The sequence below is a fragment of the Mustela nivalis genome (assembly GCF_964662115.1).
Source record: "Mustela nivalis genome assembly, chromosome: 3".
Lineage (NCBI taxonomy): Eukaryota > Metazoa > Chordata > Mammalia > Carnivora > Mustelidae > Mustela > Mustela nivalis.
This window is the reverse complement of record NC_139022.1, coordinates 133,284,616-133,293,664: the sequence shown is the minus strand read 5'-3', so window position 1 is coordinate 133,293,664 and position 9,049 is coordinate 133,284,616.

Below are 9,049 nucleotides of genomic sequence, written 5' to 3'. Positions count from 1 at the left end.
ACCAGCCACAAATCGAGTCCTTGAGAGAGAGAGGGAGTGAAGGCAACTGCCCATCTCCCTGCAGGGCTCTGCCTAAATCTCCTCTCACCACCTCATTTATCCTCCACAGTCCTTTGTGACCTGTCCCCATCACACACCCCTTTGTCCCAGCCTCCAAGCAGCCACCCCCTGGGGGCAGCAGGGTCACCAGTCTCTCCCCAAGCTAACGGCCACCTCCCCTCCCCCACTCCGGGGGGAAAGACTGACTCCCACAGGGTGGAGGTGTAGGGAGGCTGTATATTCTTTCAATCAAGATGTTAGGATGCATATGTATGAAATCATCTGCTTTTGTAAATATCTGGGTTGCTTTCAGTTTTGTCGTTGTTGTAGAGATCCCTATAATGATCATCTTCCTGCAAGTGTATTTTTGCATCTGCTACCTTATGTCCTAGGGATCCAATCCTGGAAGCGAACTGTGGGCTTGCTAAGGGGCAGGGATCCTGTTGGGACTGCCTTTCTCTTTGCCCTGGCATAGAGCACGTGCTCAAAGGCTCTCAGAAGGAATTGCTGAGTAAATAGCCCCAAGGGGTTTTTGCTACCTGTTAGAACCAGAGCTCCATTTGTACAGTGGTTTCCAGGGTAGGGAGGCTTCTCTCACCCATTTTCTAGTATGAAGGAGATGAAATCTTAAAACCGTAATTTTATGATGATGAACTAAGTCTCAGAATTATCTTGGTCAGCGTCAGAACTCAGACCTGGATTCCATCCCAGGTCTTGTGATTCAGATCAGGACTTTTCTCTGCCTCAAAGTTCATGGCTCACCATTAGACTCTCATTCTGCACCAAATATGGAATCGTTTGCAGTTAGCAATATGCGTGGGGACTTACTGGGAACCACAGGAATTCATACAAGTCTTGAATCACCATAGGATTTCCCGCACTGGTACGCCTGCTGCTTCACTCTTGATGTCTACCTGATAAACCACTGATGGTTCACTTCTTTGAAAAGCTCTTCAGAGAAATTATGGCAAAGACATCTTTCTGGCGTTGTTTTTTGTTTTGTTTGTTTGTTTGTTTGTTTTTTGGTTTTTTTACTTTACACAGGTGATGAATCCGAATACCCCCTCCCCCAGTTAGAAGACTACTTCTAAAATAAAATGTGCCCCCCTCCAGCTCAACAATTACCAGGTGGTGGGTATGTGCTATGGTGAGTGCTGTGAAGTGTGTAAACCTGGTGATTCACAGGCCTGTACCCCTGGGGCTGATAATACATTTATGTTAATATAAATAAATAAATAAATAAATAAATAAATAAATAAAACCTTAAAAGAAATTACCAGGTGGAGGTCTTGAAATAAATCTCAACAACAAAATGTTCTTTTTTAAAACTTTACTTATTTATTTTAAGAAGGCTCCTTGCCCAGCAGGAGCCCAGTACGGGGCCTGAACTCACAACCTTAAGATCAAGATCTGAGCTGAGATCAAGAGTTGGACTCACAACCAACTGAGCCACCCAGGTTATAAACATGTTCTTTTTTATATCCCTGGTGCCTACCACAGTACCTGGTACATTGTCGCTTTCCAATAAATAGGAACTTGTTTTGGTCACTGAGATTTATTCTTCTATTTGTTTATTCCACAAAATTGATTGAGCAAGTATGAATTTGGGGACCAGCTAGAAAATGGAATTGCAAAGATAAAGGTTTTTACTTCTGAAGAACTAAACATTTTTTTCCTAAAGGTGTTAAGTGACTTCTCAAAGAAAAAAAAAAAAGAGTAAAGTGGCTTATATTCTATAATAAGGAGACAATCACTAAAAGTTAACACTCTCAGGTTTAAAAATAAGAAGTTGGTTTTTTCTATATTATAGCCAACCATATAGTCCCATAAGTTTATTTCTGATGAATGACTGATAATGAGAGAAAACACAATCATTTTTAAGAACTTACAAGCCAGCCATGTTACTAGGCATTTCACATTCCTTTAAAAATTTAATCCTCACAACTGATTTATGAATTATATGTACAACTACTATTCGTGTTTTATAAAGGAGCAAATCAAGTCTAAAAGAAGTTAAACAACTTCTTCAAAGTCACAAGAGATCAAAAGCACATGGAAGTCCCCACTTGTGGCAGTGGTTAAACTACACCAGACTCAGTCACATAAATAGAACATACATATATGAATATTGTGCAGCATCGATACCTCTACTTAATGAATATTATTAAGTGCCTACTTTGTGCCAGGCCCTGTTCTAGGTGCTAAGAGTACAGCAGTGGACAAAGCAGACAAACACCCTGGCTCTCAGAGCTTTTATATAGAGAATACATGAGTAAAATAGTTGGCAGGCCCACTGATGATAAGTGCTGTGAAGAAAGAAAAAGTAGGAACACTGGATGGGAGCATGCTCAGGGGGAAGGGGGAGCAGGCGGTGGTGATCAAGAAAAGCTCAGTGAGATATAATATTTGAGCAAAGGCCTAAAGGAGGTCAAGGAGGAAGCTGTACAGACATCTGAGGGTGTAGCCTCTCAATCAGAAGGAATGGCAAGAGCCGAGACTCTGAGGTAAGAGCATTGCTGGTATGTTAGTGGAACACCAAGGGGGCCGTGATGATGGTGACAAGAGTGGAATGAAAGAAAGTGGTTGGAGTTGAGACCAAGAAGCAACTGTGGTGACAGTGGGGGAGCAGATGGTGTTGTACAGGCCTTGTAGAACTGTGAGGTCTTTGGCCTTGCTCTAAAGGGGTGATGATGCTGTAGAGAGAAGATCATTCTTGCCATCATGTTGAGGAGAGATTGCAGAGGTGCAGGGGGACAGAAGTGGAGACTGGGTGGCTCCTGCAAGAGATGATGATGATGATGGCTAAGACGAGTGTGGTAGCAGTGCAAGAAGTAAAAAATGATCAGTTGCTAGATATGTTTTAATTGAGGCAACTATTATGTATCCTGGTGTCAAACAACTTTCAATAGATGTTAGTAGATTGAAAAACAGCAAGTTGCAAAATGGCATATATGGTATGCCATATGTTTTTGAATCAAAAATCTTCAAATGACATTTGTGTGTGTGTACATATGTGTGCAAAGATAGACAAGAAACTGGTAACAAAAGCGACCTTGGGGCAACTTGTTGACTGGGGGAAATGGTGGGATGGAGACCTAGCTCTCCAGGGCACTCTCTTTTATACCTTTCAGATTTTGATTTGTTGCATATACTACTTTTACATAAATAGATAATATTCTAAGACTTACAGAGCTATAAAAATGTTATGTCAATAAAGCTCTATTCTTAGACCATTCATTGATTCAGGCCTTGATATAGAAAGAAATAAATAGCTTCATTTAAAGGTAACTCTCTGTAGCACAAAATTTCAGAATTTGAGAACCAAAACATAAAATATCATTCAAAATTTGTTTTCTGATTTCTCTTGAAGACCTTTCAAAAATTTATTCTCTCTTCCCAACCTTTAAAAGTCTGACACATCTCCTATCAAAAAAATAGAGATCAATAAGTCAGGATATGTTTACCAGTTGGCCATTCCATTGCCCATTATTGTGCTAAGAGCATTCAGGTTATCAAAGGTAAGTCTCAAAAATTATTAAACATGACTTTCATACAAATATAGAGAAACACCTCGAAGATTTAATTAATCTACCAATGAGGGAACCAGCAGGATGGGAAAGCTGGTTCCAAAGAGAATCGGAGGAATAGCCATTGGCATTGGAGAAAGAATGTCAGGTGGATGTAACCAAGTTAGTTACTGAACTGGTTAAATCTCTACAAGACAATAAAATCTTAACCTTTGGGGTTATCTTTTCTTTATAAGGCAGAAATCATTTGCATCTCTTCTAAACAAAAATCTGTAAGTCATTACAGAACTTCACAGACTCTGAGACTTGAATCAATAGTTGATAGCATTCTTAGGGACCAAAAATGTTCTCAAATTACATTATGATAGCTACAAAGTGTGAATACACTAAAAACCACTGAACTATACAGTTTCAATGGATGAATTTTATGGTATGTGAAATGTATCTCAAAAAAGCTTCTAAAAATAATAGATAGCAATACTTCAGTCTTACTGATACAATTCCATGGTTTTACTTCCTTCTCTTAGACAATTAAATAATCCTTGGGCTAGCATGTTAAGGAATGTTTTACTATGGCACCAAAAGTACATGTTGCCTGCCTTTCAAATGTTTTATTTACAAGTTTTGGGTAATTTTATTTATTTATTATTTTTATTCTTATTTTTTAAAGATTTTATTTATTTGAGAGAGAGATGACAGCAAGAGGGGGAGAGAGAGAGCCCAAGCTGGGGGGAAGGGCAGAGGGAGAAGGAGAAGCAAGCTCCCTGCTGGCAGGGAGCCTGACAATGTGGGACTTCATCCCATGTCCCCAGGATCAAGACCTGAGCAGAAGACAGATGCTTAACCAGCTGAGCCACACAGGCACCCCATGGGTAATTCTTCTTCTTTTTTTTTTTTTTAAATTTATTTATTTATTTGACAGATAGTGAGTAGAAGTAGGCAGAGCAGCAGGCAAAGGGAGAAGCAGACTCCCCGCTGAGCAGGGAGTCCGATGTGGGGCTCGATCCCAGGACCCTGGGATCATGACCCAAGCCAAAGGCAGTTGCCTGATAGACTGAGCCACCCAGGCGCCCCGGGTAATTCTTCTTAACAAGGAAAATAGTGAAGTATGTGTGTGCCATGACCTTAATTTCAGAAAGCTCACGATCTCAGAGGAGAACACAGGGTAGAATCAGGGAACAAAACAGGAGGGTAATTAAATATATACTAGGGTAATAGTGAATGAGTTAAATGCATGGTGAGCCTAGTAACACCCATCCCGATATTAAAACCAACAGTAATTATTTTGTATGAAAAACTGCCAGGGCGCCTGGGTGGCTTGTATGATTGGGCATCTGCCTTCAACTCAGGTCATGTCTTCAGGTCCTAGGAAGGAGCCTGATCTCGGCTCCCAGCTCAGCGGGAAGTCTGCTTCTCTCTCCAGCCCTATCAACCCACCGCTTGGGCTCTGCTCTCTTGTTTCTCTCAAATAAATAAATAAAATCTTTAAAAAAAAAAATAAAAAACTGCCAAAGCCGCAATTCTAAGCACAACTTTCCATATATATTTTAATTGGCCTAAGATTAAAGAGACATAAGAAGTAAAAACAATATATGATATACTGCGTATATGTAGACATGCAGGACTATAGGTGGTTCAAGTCTACATATATATCATGGGAAGAGGTTTCAGTCAATAACTTTTGTTCTCCGTCTGTTATTTTGAAAGCCAAGGCAAGCAGACTCTATATATAGCATTTTTAATGACTATGCCACCTGAGAGGGCATTGTTAGCTAGGGCAGGATGTGAGGGTGGGGAGATTTCCATACAGTACACAGTATGTATCTGTGGGGTAAATCCCCTGGCCTAAAATACAATCCCCAGTACTTTTATGTCAATGCTGCTAAGCAAGGTGGCGTGGGATGAGCTGCGGTTAGCTTTAGACACCTAGGACTTCAGGAAGCCAACCTGCTTTGTCTACCTCTGGCCGTGGATCAAGACTGCAGTCACCTTGACTCTTCCTTCCCCTGAGGGGCAGGATGCAAATCAGTTTGCTTCTGCCTTGGGTTTAAAAAGAAAATGAGCTGGTAGGTATAAAAGAAGCCAGACAGATGATCTAAATAATTTCATTTCTCAACATTATGATTCAACTCCTGTCACCCTCTTCCCTTTCTACTTCCTTTTTGCTTCCTTCATTCTTTTGTCCTGCACAGCCACATGTAGTCCCCCGTTGAGCCAAAATTCTGCCCTCATTTTGTTTCGAGACTATTTCCCTCTCAGCTTCCAATCTTGCTATGTTAATAAGCCGGGAGATGGCCTCCCTTGGCTTATATATTTCTCTCTTTGATGCGATACTAAGGAAGCTTGCCATTAAATATACACACAAATACTAAAGCTGTTAACAATAACGATAAAGACACTGCATACAGGTGGCTGATTCAACAGCTAGTATAAGATAATTATTACAATGAAATATTTAATTTAACCCTAAAAAGTCCTGGATGAATGTACAATCAATATTAACATTGATTATCTCTGAGGGGTGACACTAGAAGAATTTTGTCTATTTGCTGGTTTGCCTTTTCCAGCGAGGATGTATTTTACAGTTAGAACCAGAAATATATATCTAGTTTAGAAAATTAGCTCTAAGCTTTCTGGCCATCTGTTATCTCTGTCTTCTGCTAATTAAACCAAAGATTTCTGACAAAGGGCATAGTTTTATCTTATTTTAAATTGGAAAGTAGAAAGGAATTCCTCTATAATGTCAATTTTTATTTATATAAATTGAAAAGTGAAACATCTTTCTACCCTTTTAATTCCGTTTACTGGAATGATTGATTTGTAAACTCCCTGTCATCGCCCTGTGGGTATACATACACACATACGTTAATATAAACCCAAAAGTTTTTCAGGTAAAAACAGGATTATGCCATTCATACTGGTCTGCACCTTTATCCTAAATATATCTAGTACTTTTTTAGAATGATACATTATAGATTAATTTTACTCATTTTCACAGTCTCAGAGTGTCCTGTCAAATGGACGCACCATAGATTATTCAATAAGTTTCTCAGTGAGGCACATATAGACCATTCTTGTTACAAAAAACACTGCAGGGAACACTTTGTGCATATATGGCTATGTGCTCATGCTCTCCCCCCCCCCCCCGATTAGTAGTTCTAGAAGGAATAAAGGTTTGTGAGGTTTTAAAAACCCTTTTCAGAAGAGGCTATGTAATTACCAGAATATTCTGGGTATCATTTTTAAACAGATATAAATAAACCTGATCAAGTTCAGACGAGAAAGATAGGGAAAATATAAAGAGCTTTGAGGCCACATCCTAAGAGGACCATTAAAGGATCTCTGGCCTGGACACAAGAAATCTCTGTGGTTACATAAGAAGCATCTTTCCTTATCTGAATGGTTATTCCTCAGACCAGGAAAGAGGACTAGAACTGTGGGACCTCAAATGATAAAGCAACAAAGATGGACCTTAGGTTAGTGTAAAGGCAGATCATTTATTGGTGAACTGACAACCATCCCACTTTCTCTGGTGGCAACACACTGGCGTTCCTTGCCCGCCCCCATGCTCTTCCTAAGCGTGGTTGGGTAGGGCTGATCTTACACCACCCCCAAATCCAGGAGAGAGTACAGACCTAGAAATAGGCAACAGAACATTCTACTGCCTTGGCTGTGATGCTGGAGGTGCCCGTGGTCATGCCACCCAAGCCAGGAGGATGACCCATAGTTCTGAAGGGTTTGCTGGAACTGTTAGGGAGAAGAACCCAGTTCCAGTGTTAACGAGTCAACTGATAACTCCTAGCATCCATTGTGTGGCCATGAAGGAAAGTGGGCCTCACATGAAGTCAATACAGATCTGAGAAATGAAAATGAACATTTCTGATGTCAGGATCCAGCAGTGCCAGACTGAATTGTTATCTTCTTTGTTAGGGGTTCAGTGAGGTTTTCTAACTCAGTTTCAGCTGAGGCCACAAAGGTCTATAATACTATAATTAAAGGAATCAAGAATCTTCCTATCCTAAAATAGAATACTATATCATCTGTGACATAGTAAGAAGCAAAACAGGTTCTGCCAGTAATAGCGTTTGCCCACCTCCCATCCTTAGAAAACAAGGGCTTGAAAAGTCAAGAGAAAGAGATGTTGGTACACTACAAACTTCCTCTAACAGCCCCACATGGGGGAAGGAAAGTGGGTGCATGCCTCCATGAGAAACCAAGTGACAGGGGCCTGAAGGGACTACTCACTGAACTTGACACTTATCTAACAGAGTTTAGGAGACCTAAGGACTGGTGTCTAAGTCCCACTTGGAGAAAAAGTACTGGTGAAAGTTTGTGGAAGATCTGCTTATTTGGTCTCAAGAGGGAGAAGAGCTGTACTTGGGACAAAGGGTGCACCTATCAGTTGCAGGGCAAGGATCCCTGAGTCTTGCAGTAGAGTCATGGAAGGAATAAATGGCATGCAGTTCATTTTCAAGGAAAATTCACCCAAGAGGACAACCAAGATGGGGAAAGGGATCCCCGCAGAGCTGGAAGGAGCAGGAGGTACATTGAAGCTGCAGCAGTAGATGTCCAAGAGCTGAGGGTTGGGCTCATTGCCCAATCCAAGTAGCATCTCTCACATTAAGAGAACTGCTGTCAGAGTCCTCTGAAAATAATGACAACAACAAAACACATGACCAAATTTTACTATGGAAGAAAAAACAACAATTGCGTATCCACCACATGCAGAGGGCATCGACCCCAGATTAAAATGGTAGTCTCATTGAATGCTGTGCCTTGTTCCCTTCTCCCCCACAGTCTGAGCACAAACAGGTAGGTCCAGATCCAGGTTAATGGGAAGGTAAAGAGGAGGAGCTAGGACATGGTGGAAAAGTCACCATGCTTCTAAGTCAGAAGCAGGTTCATGCTTAGGTTGAGGAAAAGCATTAAATTGAATACATGTTTGGATTTTTTATTATTATGCTGATCTGGACTGGTCTTGCTTTCTCTTTTTTTAACTTTTCATGATGGAAATTATCAAACATACAGCAACATAAGGAGAATAGAATAAAGAACCCCCACCTACCCATCACCCAGTTTCAGTAATTGTCAACTCATGGACAAAACATCTTTCATCTCTTCCCCTACGTATTTCTCCTCCTTCCCAAAGTTGTAAAAAAGCTAATCTTGAGCTTCTTATTATTCTATAAATAATTATTTTAATATATTTCTGTGCAAGATAAGGATACTTTTAACATAACAGGGCCATTATCATACCTTAAAAATTAATAATTAATCATTAAATTGCAATTTCAGATTTCCTTGTTGTTTTGTACAATAAGGAAATGACTTTATACAATTGGTTTGTTTGAACCTAAATCCAAACAAAACCATCACATGCTTGATATATGCTTCTTGAAGTCTTTTAATCTACAAGTTCTTTCTCTGTCTTACTTGTTGCAGACACAAGGTCACTTGTCTTCAGTGTTTTGTGTATTCTGGAC